The following is an 18310-nucleotide window of genomic DNA, read 5'->3' as shown; positions in this document are numbered from 1 at the left end:
TCTCTCGTCAAGTTGTAGAATTTACAGAGTTCATAGATATGGCTTCAATCAGTCTATAGTTATAGTGTAGATGCAACAAGTCGGAGGACTTTGAGTCATTACAGAGCACTTGAAAAAAGAGCAAGTAGACGTGGACTTGGAGACGAATATTTTCCAACTTACAGACGAACATTTTCAGTTTGTTTGTAAACTCACTTGTTGTTGACGGACAAATTTTGTCCAGGTTACAAGTTATGTTATGGCATAATATTTTAAATTGTGCACTGCAATGCAAATGACGATGGTTTGCTCACGTCGCAGTGCAAGTTAACTGTAGCACATACATGTTTGTAGTAATCAGATAACAGTATAACGAAGTGAAGCCATTAGATCATCCTCTTATAATATTTTATTTTCAGACCACTCCAAATAGCTTTAGTTCAGTAGGGTGTTACGTCAAAAACAATGCATACAGTTTACCAGAAATTCAGTTGAGCGATATCATTGCGATGAGATCTAGTTTCCCCTCAAATTCATAATTTTGCGCCATCTTCATCCCAAAGCAACCTCTGACAGTACCATCCTCAACCTTCTCCATATTGTTAATAAATTAGTTGTTAAGACAAATGCCTTCCGTGTAAGTGAAGTTTTGAAATACGTGGATCAATATTTTTCAAACGAGTAAACAATTAATGCACAAGCAAGTCGCTATCATGTTGGCTGTAAACAACAAATGCGTCGATAGCCCTGCTGGTGGACAGAATTGTCCACGAGGCTGTCTTTCATCCAGTTAAAGTGATGTGTATTCATTGCTTCGACAAAGTTTCTGTGTGATATGTGGTATTGACTGTACTAGTGTGAGTGTATTATGAACTCTACAACGTTAACGGGTCGAAGTCAGAAAAAATGTAATATAAACTTATCCCGGTTATTGAAGCACTCTTCAAGCACTCTTTTTAGATTTAGGGTTTGGTCGAGTGGTTCTGTCTGTTGCTTTTTGGCTACGTGACTGAATGGTGTACGTTGGGAGTTCGAACCAGTTTGAAAACACTGTATTTCTTGCCAAAACGTTTGAGATTGACATTTTTTCGTGCAGCGTCATCATGAAAAACACCTGTAATTTCTGCCCAGTTTCGTCCCTGCCGTGTTATGTGGGGAAGTTGCAATCATGATATCATCGTTGAATTTTTCATGAAACCATGCTTTCGTTTAGAAAAGAGCTTTGACGTCAAATCCAACGAGTTTCGTTTTCCTCTCATTTCCGTGGGCGAGCTATAGGTTGAAATGGGGTCATCACGGATTGAATATTCAAGCCGTCTGATGTATGAATGACTGAATGGATGGATGGATGTTATGTCGTGCTCCTTTCAATTGGAACTTCGCTACTACAAATGAAACATTCATGTGGTGTAATAAGATAAATAATGAAAAATGTACGTACGCACGAGTCATATATTATTACCGAAATGATCATGCGTTTTTGAGATTAGCAAATCTATTATTTTAAATTCAGCAAGGAACTAATACAGTGGCAACATTAAGAAACAACTTCGAACATATCTGGCCAATTTTGACAAGCTGTACTTACCCTGCCTATTATTTACCTTTAGTTCAAACGGAACCCTACCTGATTTCTCCCTTTTCAAATTCAAAACCGACTACCCATACAGCTGTGCAACCGTCGGATCGTCCGGTGTCACCAAGTGTCTGCAGGAGAGTCAGATCTGGGACGGCTTGTGGCACTCTAAAGACGGTAGTGATGAGAGTGGCTGCGGTAAGATTTCACATCAAGCTAATCTTGGTTACCCATACTGCACTTTTGAGCACTTATTCGGCTGCCCCCAGGGACGTCCTGATGACAGCCCCCGTGTGCAGGGACGTCCTGATGACAGCCCCCGTGTGCATTCCGTGTAAGCGGAAAAACGATCAAGTTCGGATCGTATTTTTGATATCTATCGCTACGGATTATGGGTGTGTTGTTTATCAAATTTGATCACGTTAGAGGACTCTTTATGAGTAAAGTCCAAATAGCACACCTTTGGTGTTAAGCATGAAGTTCAAAGTTGAAAGGTAATTGTTGTCACAATATTCTTAGATGGTGTTAACACCTTTTGTAAGTTATCTACACTAAATAAGAACAAATAGCTAAATGTTCAGCATATAATCGATATATTCGCTTTTTAAATTTTTAACTTCGCCACTTTATATGATAAAAACCTTACCAATGTACCTGCACGTGACGTGATGCATCGCTTTGTAAGACCAACGGTAACAGCAAGCCTACTACATTGTGCGCTTGCCTACATATAATGATAGTGACCTCGTGAAAGTCGAAAATGGACCAGACATTTTCTCGTTCTGTTAGACCTCAGCACTGGCTAAGCAACATGGTACCCTTGTGCGATAGTCAATTTCGTAGTTGATGAACCATTTGATCGTTTGTCAACAAGTCAAAAACCCCCAAAAAGAAGGTTAGTTTTACAGACGGTTTCTTTGTAAAGTGCCATGAATGTCGTTTTATCTTATACCTACAATCACTTACCGATGTCATAGGGTAATTGCCCAGGTACACCTGTCGGAAAAAACACCCTCACAGCCGTGCATATTTTACGTTTTACGCTCATGCTCCGCCCTGCGGTACCCATATTTGGATTAGACCAGTTCCTTACTACTAGGAGCGCTGCACTGCCGTCCGTTCAGAAGCGAGAACTAATCACCGCCACACAATACTGTAAATTTCCCATAATTCATTATGATTTGTATCCTCGAAAATTCCCCAGAGAAGTGTTCCGGGTCTCTCATGTACAGACAAATTTATAGACTTGTTGTAAAAATTCTGAAAACGTACTTTTAAGGACACCATTCTTTTAAATTCTCATTTTAAATGATTTGGAAAATTATGCATGATTGAGAGAGGAGATAGAATTTTGTTTTAATTTTCCCCTGATTGTGTCTTCAGCCATGCACAGTAATGTGATGGAAAGTAGGGAGACTAGTTGCACCTGCTTTTGAAACAAAAGAATATTGATGTTTTCTAACGGATATGAGAAAAGAAATTTGCATGCTAAGTTATCTCAGAGAATGATCCCTTCAGTTCGTCATAACTTGCTGCCTAAAAGTATGGCATCTGTAGTACCTACAGAATGTAACTTTTATGGTTGTTTAATGGTTACTTTTAAACGTTCACTGAAATATCTAAACGTACTGTAGGCTAACTAGATATTATTTAACAATTATTCTGATGCTGCACATTATTGCCCTCATGCAGAACTGAAAAAAATTGTAAGAAAAGTAACCTCCAAGGATACAAATCAAGGAGAATTGTGGGTAATTTATTCTACTGTGCGCCATTCAATGCTACACACAATAGATATGATGTACTCGATCGCTAAAAGCGGAAAACTTTACATAAGGTGCCAGCATATATCTACTGCATAAGAACACTTTCCCTTCAAAAATTAATAGCAGTTTTTTTGTGTTGTACACACACACACGCGCGCGCGCGCAACAAAACAAACCACACACGCATGAGCACCTTTAAGCCTACATCGGTAAAATAAGCATAGAGTGAGCGTCGAAAGGCGTAAACCAATTACAATAATACACTTTCAATCCTCATTTATATATTGCATACTATATCTAGGAAAAAATCCTTAACAATGTGCCTTTTCTAATCATGCAAATTCGGAAAGGAGGCCTAATTGATTCGATTAGATTCCCAAACAACATGTTTAACATCCACCGACGACGTGAAAGAGCATCATATGCTGGCTTCATTCAGGTAGTATGCGTCTCGAAAGTGAAAGACTTAAACTTTCAAAATTTCCTCAGAGAATCATTTAAGAATTCTCTTTTGAAATCAAGAATGAAAGACTGGCGTTACTGTGCAATTTATTTTTACTGGATACAAATTCCTAAAGATTTATAGATACTAGGAGTTCAAAATGGCTGCCGTTCCTGTGTTAACTCAACAGAGAAAAGTAAAAGATGGTGAAAATGTTTCTTACACAGAGAGCTTTTAAAGGAGCTCCATAGTTGTAAATCAAAGAATAATCGGTGACGTTTGAGAGTCCAAATATCTCCCCTGGCGCATGACATCACACTCTATTGTGATACACAGTGGTGTCCATTCCTAAAATATTTTTAAAAGGCAACTTTATTGAAAATACTCAAACAAAAAATAGTTACAAAACTGAAGCAAGACTAGCCCAATTCCTCGGGAAAGTGTGAATTTCATTTGTCACCGTGGCCTTTTTGTGTTCGGCCTCATTCTTATATCTTATGTTATTTAACCATTCCACTTGTCTCGGTAAACTTTTGCAGCATTACAATGGAAAATATATCTTTTAATACATGTAATTGAGACATAAACTCTGGGTTACGGAGTAAAATATCAACTTTTTGCTAAATCACGGAAAATTCCACTTTACGTTATTAATAAATGAATAATGACATTCCAAAATTTATTATGTACACCCATAGAACAAACGTTTATTTAATTCAATATTTAATTCAAAAAACGTACAAAGATCTAAATAAGAAATATATTTTTGAGAAAAAGAGATCTTCGTGTGGGAATAAACCTACGTAGAAATTTAAATTAAAAAATTCTATTGGGAAAATCGCTGATTACTCGAACCGGCACTTTACAGAAAATATTGAATGTATCCATCCTTATTTCATTCCGTTAACAACATTTCGTTACAGCTTTGATCTCCTTATTTTGACCTAAGTTTTTTTGACTAAGTAATTCCTATGTCTTTTTACGAGTGGCTGTTCCTGGCTGCGGTAAAAACGTAATTTACAAACTTTTTATATTTAAGTATTCTCCCTAGTTATTCTTTTCGACCCAATGTCTAAATATCGGTGAAATTAACCCATTATAAGAAATACTATACATGATAACTAGTCTTAAATTCTCTGTAGCTGAAAAAATTACAATCAGCCCGATTAACGAAGTTGTGTATAAGAATAACCCGCTGATCATACATCGCTTACACAGACACAATGTTTTTTTGCCATTGTAATGATAAAGGGGTGAAACCAGACAACTTGATTATGATAATCTGTAGGATCATTCGGTGCTGTAGTCAAAAACATCGCTCATGAAGGTATTTGTAATAACAAAAATTGTCTACTGAGAAGAAGTTTATCTGCTGTTGGCTAAAATAGAATAAAAAATCCACATGCAGTTTTAACGAACTACCAAAACGTGTTTTCCATTTAACTTTGATCAAATATTCTAGTGAAACTTTGTCAAAAGACGGGCTTTTTACAATGCAATAGGAAAATGAAACAAAATTGAACTTTAATTTGAAATACTCCCATCAAAACTAATGAATACAAAATGACTCTCAATTCCTACGGCGTCTTAAGTCATATAAGGTAATTCAACAAAAACCGTTGTCCCTGCTAACTTTAAAATAAGTATAAAAGAAAAAGGAAAAAGTTTATTAGAGAAATTAGGACCATAATTTAGCATGTCTGTAAGAAAAACATGCCTAAAAAGGGCAGTACTAACAGGACAATACTTATGCGAATATGCGTCCTTCAACTTGCCTAAATATCCTTAGAACGTTGTTATAATATTGCAGTACATAATTGACAATGAAGAAATTATCAATGTTCAAACGCAAAAAATAAGATTCGAGTCATAATGATCATTACTTTTGCTCTAATTAAAACGTTTAAGTTGTTATCTATAATTGTAGTGGTATTATGGCTTGTTTATCAATTTCGTTATTATATTACAAGTTTTCTTATTTAGAAACACGATATTAAATATCATCGAAAACACTGCAGCAGCATAGGGCCTTTTGCTATTATCGTAACGAGTCGCATGTACTCACTGGTCAGCCTATCTCATTACTTCACAGTCTGATCTTAGCGCGACTTTCAACTTTTCCCAGAACAGTCTCTGACCTATTTCATTTTTAGGCCACTTCAGGTAACGCTTGGTCAGCAGGATGTTACGTAAAATACGAGGTATGTCAGCATCAGGAATGCTTTTCAGCGACACCATGATGATGACATCTCGTTTCTCTTCGATTAAACAGCTATGCGCCATTCTCGTTTCAAAGTAACACCATTCACTGGCAGCGAAATCCGGAGACAGTATCAGCATGGTTTTCTTGCTCTGCTCGATACTGTCAAGGACATTCTCAAAAATGTCGTTACCGGGTAAGAAATCCCGTTCGTGTATGCATAGTTTGAAATTAGGAGGATCAATGTTCTCCAGATGAGGGACCAGTTCATGCCAGACCCAGTCGCTATCATGCTCGTTGTAAACAACAAATGCGTCGTATTGTTTGTTGAATGGTTGTTTTGCATCGTTGACTTGAAGCTGATAGCCACCCAGTCTCAGTTTAATGAGAAAGTGACAATAGCGCACGTGCCAGTGAAACCGCTTCACTAATGCCACAATGACAATCACTACAACTATGAAACATGTCAACGGTAATGAAATCATGAATGCTAAATTGCATTCAAGACCTAGTTCAACAGAAACTATCGGTATACCATATTTGTCTCGCGGTGTTGAGCAAGTGTTTTGCGTTGGTCGAGTAGAACCGTGATAAACATGAACGATTTGATCATTTCGTAACCAATCCTTAAATGGTTTCACTTTACAAACGCAGTCGAAAGGATTATCATATACTTTTAACGTTCTCAACGATGGCAAACGTGTAACTATTTCGGATGACAAAACTATGATTGAATTTCCTGAAAGGTCCAAACTTGCTAGCTTATTTAATTCATTAGGTATACCGTAAATAAAAGATAATTGGTTATTTGACAATAATAATTCTTCAAGGTTTTGAAACTCGTTCAAACTTGTGAAGTTCAGTTGTTTGAAATTGTTTTTTGGTAGTCGAAGAAATCTTAGACATTGCCTGGGTTGTACATTTAATACGTCAGTATTGACTATAGCTCCCATGTCGTTGCGGCTAATGAATTCGATATTTGTCATTTCTAAATGTGTCAAATTTTCAAGGAGGAGATTTTCTCGGAATAATTTTACGCAGCATGGGAGCTGACCATCTTCTATGTATAGACTTTCAAGGTGCGAAGAATCTGGTAAATCAAAACTTTGGAAAGCCCGAGAACTTAACATTAGCGTCGTGAGGCTGCTTAGGTTTTTTAACGCGCTATAGCTTAGTTCAGTTTCTCTTTGATGAACCAGACTGTTATGCTGCAATAGGAGAGTCTTTACAGTTTTCAGAGCATCGAATGCACCGTTGGGCACCATTTTTATGTTATTATAGGAGAGATCCAAACGTTGCAAATTCGAAAGGTAACTGAAACTATTTTTGTCAACATAAGTAAACATATTACCCTCTAGTATAATAGAAGTTAACAACGGATGCATCCGAAAAGCATTTTCAGGGATTTCCCCTGTAAACTTATTACTGGCAATACGAATATTCCTTAGATTGTGAAGTCCTGACAGTGCAGACATAAGCTTTGTAAAATTTTGAAATTCGTTGATACTTAAATTGATCGTTGTCAAAGTTTGTAGGCCAATCAGTGATACGAAAGAATCATCTTTGAGGTTACAGTATGTCAATGTCAATGTTTTGAGTTGCGTCAGCCAGTGGAAAGCGTTTGGAGCGATTACATTAAGAGTGTGCCTTATATCTATCTGTTGTATGTTACTTCCAGCAAGGCTTTCAAAAGTCGCATCCGTGAGACTGTGTCGTCTTTTATCATCAGGCAATCGAAACATTACCAGAAAATCGATAGTTATGTTTCGAAGTCCATTTAGAATGCAATCAAGTGATTGTTTATCCCTCTTTGTACTTGTTATGATTATCTTTGAAACCTTTCTAGGCCGCAAACGAGCAAGTTTCTTAGCCTGCTGCCTGTTGTTCCGCCACTCCACGCCAAGAACTAAATCATGTGAACAATCTTTTGACCAATTAAATATCGGAAATGGATAATCGATATTAATATTGTAGAATATGACTTCCTTGAGTCTAGGAAACTGTGAGAAATCCAGATTACAATCTGCCCCAGTTGTAATTGGCGAAAAACTTATATTTTCAATACTTTTTAAAGGCCAAAGTTTATCAATATCGCCACACTCCAGATAATAAATGTCAAGTTTTAGGACTTTAAGCTTTACTAGATCCTTGAATAGCAAACTGGAAAGGTTTGCCGACGATTTGCCCGACGGGCTATTGATGGTGAGTTCTTCTAGATTTTTCAGGCCTCGAAACAGTAACGGTGGTAGGAATACAGAATGTTGATCCCTCTCATCTATTTGTATCGTAAGCTTGGTTAAATTTATGAGATGGGAGAACACGTCATCTGACGTGTTCACGAAAGTCTTGACTGTAATTTCAAGTGTTTGTAGACTTGACAGGTGTCTAAATGTTCCCTTGTTGAATGTTACGCTGCCATAGCTAGAGAATTCCAACGACCGCAGATTATGTAGTCCTTTGAACGCATTCTCATCAATAATTATATCTTCAAAGGTATGCATTGTCAGCTCTTCTAGTGAGTGCAAATTTTCCAAGCAGCCTGGGGCAAGTCTCGATAGGCTGTTGAACGAGAGATCCAGGTGTGTTGTTGATGGTGGCAAATTCCGGGGTACAGCCGTCAAATCTCTGTGTGTGCAGTCGACATGAGTGGACTGGAAGACTTCACATCCAACTTCCGTTGCATCAGAGGCGCAAATGAAGCCAATTATTAATATGCAAACACAAAAGTTCGGAACTTTGGTTAGAATGTAAAAATCCTCCATGGTTGTTTTCCGTCACAATTCGGCATATACAAGTATTGCAGTGATGTGAGCCCGCATATTTTTAACTGTGTTTTGCCGTGCTCTTATAATTGCATCTGCCAGCACTCACATCTGATACCGTGCAATCTATGTACACTATAACTGGCTAGTGTCTCGTCATATTTTCTTCTTTCGAGTATGCCGGTGTAATCGGCTTGATGACGGTTTCAGGACACCATTAGTTTGTTAATCCCCGGGCGACTCTGCAAAAAGTAAATTAAACACGTTAATAAGAATAGGGGTTTGTAGGGAAAGACTGCAGCCACAGCGTGACTTGACAAACAAACAGTATGTTATTAATTAACAATAACTCATAATAATCACAATTTCTACTCTCCACATTTTGATCAATGTGCAGTGACCTCTATGATAATGTACGGAAACTTGGTGTCCAAATTACGCATTTATTTTGGTTGCATGTACTGACTTCGTGTATACTGTATACTATAGGGTTATTCACAAAATACGGCCCTGTATGGACGAGGGCTCAGTGAGTGACGTATTGGACGAGCCGAAGGCGAGTCCAATAGGTCACTCACTGAGCCCGAGTCCATACAGGGCCGTATTTTGTGTATAACCCTATTATTATACACCTCCCTCCATTAATCGTCCGTATAAACTAATTCTATGGTAAATTTTGAGGGATGCGGCACGCGCGATATAAGTGGAACACGCGCGATCTACTGCTCCGTAGTACAGTCCTTTGCGTTGGCACGAAGCCAATTAGGGGCGACGTCAAAAGTTCAATGTAGGATAAAAAACTTAATTCCCTTAGTTTCCCCCCAACCCCCCACCCCCCTAGAAACTTAATTGACTTATATTGAAACTATTGCAGGCTCTTTCTATGTAAAGCGAAGCAAAGAACCAGTCAATTATGGAATGAAATAAAAAACAACTAAAACAATACTTCATTAACACTTAGAACACCATTTTAATTTTGTGTTTTATCCAATGAAAATACAAAAACTTGAAGTTTATTGATGAGTGAACAAGAACAATACAAATAAAGTCCAGGTTTCTCCTTTCAGAGGTAAGACAAGAACCATCTCATTTATGGTTGTAACAGCTGCACACTGCTCATCCAGGAGGACTACCGTCCAGAAACACGACCACTTCTTTGTTTGCTCGGTCAAAGTACGTAGAAGTAGGCCTACTTCATTTTCAGGAAATTCTAACTCTCTTCTCCTGACGAAGTGTTGGGACTGATGCTTGTGTTTTCTCAACTTATAGTAGGTTTCCCCCTGTGTAGAAAAAATTATACATGGTTAGAAAATTCGGAAAATGAATAAATTATTATCCAATATGTCCAATGGAATTTTGGTGAAAATAAGTGTGAACTGTAGCTTACATGAATCTACATTCTGTGCCATCAGGCAACTTGTACGTGCAAAGCCAAGACTGAGGTTCAGCTGCTGTGGTACAGCTATCTCCTTCAGTCAAATCCACAGTAGTAGGGGAATTCGCTGCCCTCTTCTGAGCTCGCCTCTTCTTCTGCATATCAGACTGCCTTTCAGTGTAATGTACCAGGAAGTCATGTTTCTCGCCATCACTAACAGAAGAGATAACATACTGGCAGCCTCGTGGACACACCTTGACATCAGCTATAGATGGGCACCCTTTGTCGATACCTGACAAGATTAAAATGTGCGAAAACATCTGGTATTTCATCAAATTAATGCAATATTTGTTGGAGTTACCCTTCACGCAAAATATGTGCCAATGCTCTCGGTGAAGATTTATGAAAATGCTTCAATTTTCAGAGAAAGGACGCTATATATAATATTGATAGCATTGTGTCATTGTTGTGAATGCAATCTTAAAATACTATATTACTTTTTCAGTATGGTTAACAATAATACAAATATATACTCACCAACTACTGGATGCTGCAAATGTTGTATGTAATTGTTCATTTCTAACCATGTCATATAGTGTCCTGCATAGATATGACTAAAACCTGGAGTTGGCAGTTTACCACCATCTGCTTTATGTAGCTTAATTATGATATTTTTAGCACGGATTGGTTTGCAAGAACAGTGAGAGCAAGATGGGTCATTGCACTTGACAAATTCCGGCATATAAGTTCTCCGTACACAATGTTTACCAAAAAGACATACTCTTGCCGGGGTTTACAAAGGCTGGAGTCGTAAGTATTTCACGTATTCCCTTTTTGAACAGTTTTTCAACGTCTTCATGATCATTATATGGCATGTTGGCTTTCATACAAGGAACAGGGATTGGCGTTATAGGGAAACCGTCATGCTCCCTTCTCCAAAAATTATTCAACATTTTGATTGCCCCGTCAAAGACTTCAGCCTGCTTTTCCCGTCTTTCCTGCATGGATAGATTTGTCTGTTGAGTTGGAGTTGTATTTTCTCCCGGCAACGTATTTGGCAGTGTCACAGACACCAACATTTTTGACAGAGGAGAACCATTTGTGTTCAATCGGATTCTCAGCACTGTGTCCCGGTGCATGGTTTATTATGGCTAAGTAATCAAAGTCAAGATCCCGCCACAGACGTCCTTGATACATAAGAGTAAACTGAGACTTAGCAGACCAGTCTGGCCCACCGTCGGTTAGATTTATCAAAGCACTTTTGCCCCTACGAACGTTTGGGTCTCCAAGTATGAAATGCAGATCATTTGCATGAGTCATTGCATTGGATGAATGAAAGCATCCTGCTCGATTTACTACAAACAGTGGTCCACTCCGGTTTACTTTGACATGCATTCGCCCAAGTTTGTCAACAACAAAATTAGAATTTGTAAACCTTTGTTGCCCTTTACCAGTCAATTCAACTGACCTTGACCTCCTCCTACTTATTCTCTCTGGGGTGCTTTCTCTTTCTAAACTGCGTGATCGGTATTGTTTTGTTGCACTAGTTTGTTTTGATTTAGTCAAGAGGTATCCCGAAGGAATAATTTTGCTATTGGCATATGGAAAATCATGGTCATAATAATTCGGGCTATCATCCTGCAAAAAAACCCTACTTATTTGATGATACCTGCTTACAGCTAAGGTTCCCACATTGACTTTATTCTTATCATCACAGGAGAATTTTAAGCATTCCGCATCAAAGTATTCAGCAGTTTCACTAGCCATTGCAATCTGACTTCTCTGAAAATGCAAATCAGTGTGTTCTGTATGGGTAGCTGTGTTACACTTTCCAGGTACCTTTGCATCTACGAGGCCCTTACAATATAATGAGCTATTTGATGATCTATTTGGTGGGACCATAAGACGTCTTACAGTAGACAAGCTTATCTTACTCTCCTTAAGGCCAGGAATGTTAGTCAATAGATGATGTCGCAATTCAGGAATAGAAGTGCCCAATGCAGTTGCAGTGTTATTTCGCCGTCTACTATGGGCTGCAAATCCATGCAATTTCAGAAATCGAATACTCTCTGAAACAATATTGGAAACTTGACATGTTTTGCCTGTCTTCACCTGTCCCAGGCTTTGGTCCAGATTTAATGCGTGGTTTCTCAGGTGCAATAGCTTTTTCAGGGACAACTTGTTGCAAATCTCTTGTCAAATCCAAATTAATAACCTCCTCAAAAAGCTTTCATTCAGATACAGCTCATGAATATTAACAACTACCATACAAGTTCCCTTTTGAACAACCATAACAGGTAGCCATTCCATCAGATTTTACTCAGGGTGCGTTTAATTGCATATGACTGCTGGGTTTTTGTAAGTGGTACTCAAGCAGGTTGTCAATTGACACAGCATTGGTTTCCATTATTGTTTGCCACACGAAATCATATTAGAAAAAGTGAAACATCCGGGAAAGCGGTCTGATTGTTGCATTATCAAGTTGCTGAAAGCTTCATCCCATGACAAAGTACTGTCATTTGTACAGAGGATATGAAAGTTGTCATATCTGGGCAACGGATCAATGCTTGCTCTCTTTTGACTGATTTGTACCCTAATCCTAGATAATTGGTCATTTATAACAGTTTTCAAACGTTCAAATTCGATGATCATGATTTTTACAAGCGATGCCTTTTTGACAGCTGTCTCTAATATACCCTTCGAAACGGCATATATCTTTAATTCGGCCAATTTCCGAAACTGGTTTTTCAGTTCAGATAATGCTTGATTAATTGACAGCTCATTACGTGCTACTTTAGTTTGGTTTTTCCGATTTGGAAAAAGCTGGATATATTCGAATAAAGTATCCACGTACAGAAAATACGATGCTGCTATGTCAAACAGAGGAAACATGAACGAGGTAGAATTAACAACATCTGGTGTCAAAATTTGAGAAGGGTCCAGACGAAGCTCGAATAAAAAGTCACGTGTGAGTGCCATCCTACTTTCACTGAGGAAGGCGTCCTTTCTCCCAGCATCACATCGAGTGCCGGATGAGTTTGGCACTTTCGAATTCGAGGGTATTTGGGAGATTTTTCATCAAAAATGAAGCTTGCGATGCAGGATTTGTGTTCGCTGATTCATTTTTGGCGTCAGGAGTAAAACATTTTGTTTTACCGTAAAATACTGAATGATTGACTGTTTTCTCGTGACGTCATGAGATAAGAAATTTTGTAACGATTTTCGATCCTCTCTGTATTCGTCCTCCACAGACGACTCGCACTCTCTTGAACATCTGCACGTGATTTCCCTTTTGTTGTTTGATGTTTATGTCCCAAAGCTTGTTAGTAAGTTTTTGGAAATCATTCGAAGGGTTTTTATACATTGTGTACGGAGAACTTCGCCAGAAATATGCAAAACAACTCACCAACTCTCCCTGCGCCTACCTCATGCACCACTCCGGCCTGTTCTCAGGACACTACAGTGACGTTACGCGCATGTGCAGTCCCCGAAACTGGTCAGATCGCATGGCGATCGACATGTAAAATGTCGACACGTGCACAAGAAATGTAGCAAAACATAAATTCCGCGCGCAACAGAGGCCAGCCTGCATTGTTTGCGCTAACCAGGGCAGGGATCGTCGTACAAAAAACCTTCGTCTGCTGGCTTCAACACGAAAGTGCACATTTCTGCTGTATATTTTTCAAAATATCTATTCCCCCGGCAATTTTCACCTTAAATCGATTTGTCGGATAGAAACTTTTTGGGGTTAAACCCCCCCCCCCCAACTAAAAGGATTAAGTTTTTTATCCGACATCGAACTTTTGACGCCGCCCCTTAATTTTCAGTGCAGTACAAGCAAACTTCGCTGAATGTTTTCAATTTAATTAGTTTTTTAAAATAAAAACCAATTGCATTTAGACTCAGTTTTGTGTTGAGCGTATTTTAAATCTTATACTACGAATACATTTTGGTGGAAGTTGTCATTATATCTATAACTCAACGTAAAATAGTTTGTTAACATCCGATAATCGCCAGGTCAAAGGTCAAACAGCGCGTCGCGCGTCTCCCGTATTCGGGACTCCGCGTACTATACAAAATACGGAAAGTTATTGGACGGTCAAACTCCCATAGGTTACGGCAGTAGGTATATAATAATGTATAGAATTCACATCGAGGAATTCGAGCATTAACATTTTCAAAATTTTACTTTCTCCCAATCAGGACCACAATGCCACTCAACAAGATTATAACTAGGTTGTCATCATTGGATAAACAGCATGAACCTCCCCTTTAAAAACTGATTATCATAAGTCTATGCAAACTTTGCTGAAGTCCCGCAGAATCAAAATCAAATTTGGTACATACATTCAGTTTGCAAATAGCAAGAACTGATTACAAGTAAGCTTAGTTTTTTGTTGGCGTGGCTTGCATACGTTTTGCACACTTATATGATTAATGATTTCAGAAAAAAAGATTGGTATACATGGAGAACAACCGCACACAATTTGATACGATTTGCTACATAAGTTGATCACACCAGGATATATCAGCCGTAAAAGGTATAAATGAGTGACATGAAAGATATTTGCTGATTTGCATATTTAATGAATTTTTCTAATTGGAGATAAGCTCTTATATCTATGAATTGACCCAACCAAAGTTGATGAACTTTGCCATGTAAATTTAAGATACTGTGATATAAGAAGTTACCAAAGTAACTAAAGGAATTTTATATCGTACAAACGTTCATACAGCGCCACTTGTGGAGGGGGTCAAGAGGTCATCGTGTTGGCTTGTCCTATCCTCTTTTGCCCTGAGACGGTCCTCCAGGCAAGACTGACATTTCTGCAGCCGGACCTCATCTGAACTTTAACAACGGTAACGGTATGACATGAGTTGGGTATTCCTTAATTTTGCTGGTGTTGTAGCTGGGCACAGCATCACTACCAGTGATGTGGAGCCTTGTCCAGCATGAGAGCGTTTGCAGGGGATAAAACATTATTTAAAATCATTCAGCACTTTCACTTCAGCCCACTCCTAATTTGCATATTTAATGAACTTTACTCAGGGATATATCTGAATTGACTAGATCAAAGTTGGCGAAACTTTGTAGTTATATTAATATACCACAGGGCAAATGCTTGATACACAACAATATATACACATAAAGTGATTCTGTACATGTGGCAAATACGTTAAGTATACATGTAAGTATACTAATAAAATGCATATAAGTACAGTGTACACTTTGTGTGCAAAGATCTGAAAATATTCAATATACAAAGTTATACATTGCGTATTCAATTAATACTATGTTCCATATATACGTAAATCCACTTAAATGTACGGAATGTTAAGCATTTTACTTCAGCCAACTCCTAGTTTGCATATTTAATGAATTTGTCTAATAAGGGATATAAATATAAGTGAATTGACCCAAACTACAGTGACTTAATATGCTATTTTAATTTAAGATACTATGATAAACATTCTTGAAAGTCAGTCGACGTCAGAATTTTAACTTCAGCTCATTACTAATTTGCATATTCGGTGTAGTCACCTAATTAGGGATATATCTAAATTGACAAATCAAAGTTGACGAAACTTTTTTATGTAAGACTAATGATACTATTATACAGCACGTTTCAAAGTTATTAAGCAATTTTAATTCAGCCAATTCCTAATATGCATATTTAAACGACTTTCTTATTAAGGTTATCTTGATTGACCTCTCCAAAGTTGACGAAACATGCTATTTACATGGAAGATATACTATGAAACAATATTGTTAATGAATAATGGATATATAATGAATTTTCCTAATTATAATATATTCAGTTTGCAAATGGCAAGAACTGATTACAAGTAAGCTTAGTTTTTTGTTGGCATGGCTTGCATACGTTTTGCTCATTTATATGATTAATGATTTCAGAATTACAGATTGGTATACATGGAGAAAAACAGCACACAATTTGATACGATTTGCTACAAATGTTGATCACACCAGGACATATCAACGGTAAAAGGTATAAAGGAGTGTCATGAAAGATAATTGTTGATTTGCATATTTAACGAATTTTCCTAATTGGAGATAAGCTCTCATATCTATGAATTGACCCAACCAAAGTTGATGAACTTTGCTATGTAAATTTAAGATACCGTCATATAACATTATTTAAAATCATTCATTACTTTCACTTCAGCCCATTCCTAATTTGCAATTTAATGAATTTTCCTACTTAGGGATATATCTGAATTGACTAGATCAAAGTTGACGAAACTTTGTAGGTATATTGATATACCACTGGACGAATGCTTGATACACAACAATATATACACATATACTGATTCTGTACATGTGTCAAATACGTTAAGTATACATGTACGTATACTAACATAATGCATATGAGTACAGTGTACACTTTGTGTGCAAAGATCTGAAAATATTCAATACACAAAGTTATACATTGCGTATACAATTAATACTATGTTCCATTTATACGTCAATCCACTTAATTATACTGAACGTTAAGCATTTTTACTTCAACCAACTCCTAATTTGCATATTTAATGAATTTGTCTAATAAGGGATATAAATATATCTGAATTGATCCAACCTAAGTGTTTTCATATTGTTTGTGTATTAAATATACTATGATATAACATTGTTGAAAATCAGTCGAAGTCAGAATTTTAACGTCTGCTATTCCTAATTTGCATATTCAGTGTACTCACCTAATTAGGGATATATCTGAATTAACCCCACCAAAGTTGACGAAACATGCTATTTACGTGGAAGATACTATGACACAATATTGTTAATGAATAATGAATAGTTAATAAATTTTCCTAATTAGGAATATATATTTAGTTTGCAAATGGTATATTTAGTTTGCAAATGGCAAGAACTTATAATAAACAGAGACGGCAACTTTTACAGTGCCACTTTCCAACCCAAGTACAAGTGATATCAGGACAAAATTTATTGTTTAACAGATTTGTGTAATGTTTTGCTAATACAGAGTTGTATAACCTAACACTTGATGAAGATTTGCTATGAAAGGGCATTACACTACACGAGTAAAAAACAGTCCGTATTAAAAGAGTGGCATATTCATGGTGGTATCATTAGGGGATTTGGATGTGACAAACTGGCTTTAATTTAAATCATACATACCAATAAAACAATTAGCTAAAAAGACACAGTCATTTAATTCTCTCCTGTAACTCAACGGGAGCAAATTCAATTTAATCATATACTCTTTAATTCATCTCGCTGGGATATCCAAGAAAATATTTGTAGATCTCTTTTGGACATGTTCAAGATGTAGCAATGATTGCCTTGTCGTGACAGCCAATGACTGTGATGAATAATAGAGAATATTATTACACCTCACTCATTCAGCGTGCACTGCCATTGGTTAAACACGACTCACGTGACATGTAAAAGAACGTGATGATGCCCTCTGCGAACTTGATGATGCCCTCTGCATTTGATATTACATGGATGACGTCATTTTACTTACTGCGCTTCCTTTCTGCGCAAAACAAATTGTCGTTCGCTTGTACTTGCTACTATCGCTGCGAAACGTCATGCAGAGCTGTCACCGGCACAGTTAGACGATATTTTGATGCAAGTAAACAGCAAACGAACGAAAATAGCAACAAGGAATGCAATTTCTGTGTTCAGCGACTATGCAAGCAACAAATTTGGATACACGACCGAGGAGATCGGCAAACTTTCAGCGGCAACCCCAGATTTGGCACTGACAACATTTTACGCTGAGGTCCGGACTCATGCAGAAAGGCGAACTGTACTCGAAGAAGTTTGTTCGGTGTAATAAAAACAATAACACATGAGAGCTAGGGCAAGATCACGATTTTTTGCCTGCCCTCGGGCTGGTGGTCATGATCGAAATATTGATGATGCCCTCGCCTACGGCTCGGGCATCATCAATATTTCGATCATGACCACCATCCCTTGGGCAGGCAATAAATCGTGATCTTGCCCTCGCTCTCATGTGTTATTATTTAACTATTGACAAGGGATAAATTCTGTTTGCGTTTCATTTTAGTGGAACGCGAGTGGCCACATGTACGTTTAATCAGTCCCAGCATGCGGTTTGCTTTTGTAACAGATATATTGATATGTTTGATTTGATTTGATCAGAGTCGAAGACAATTGCTGTGTACATTCAAAATACTATAATACATTGTTTTTGCAAGTT

Source organism: Ptychodera flava (assembly GCF_041260155.1).
Source record: "Ptychodera flava strain L36383 chromosome 3 unlocalized genomic scaffold, AS_Pfla_20210202 Scaffold_26__1_contigs__length_13983176_pilon, whole genome shotgun sequence".
In the NCBI taxonomy this organism is placed as follows: Eukaryota; Metazoa; Hemichordata; class Enteropneusta; family Ptychoderidae; genus Ptychodera; species Ptychodera flava.
This window is presented reverse-complemented; position numbering follows the sequence as displayed.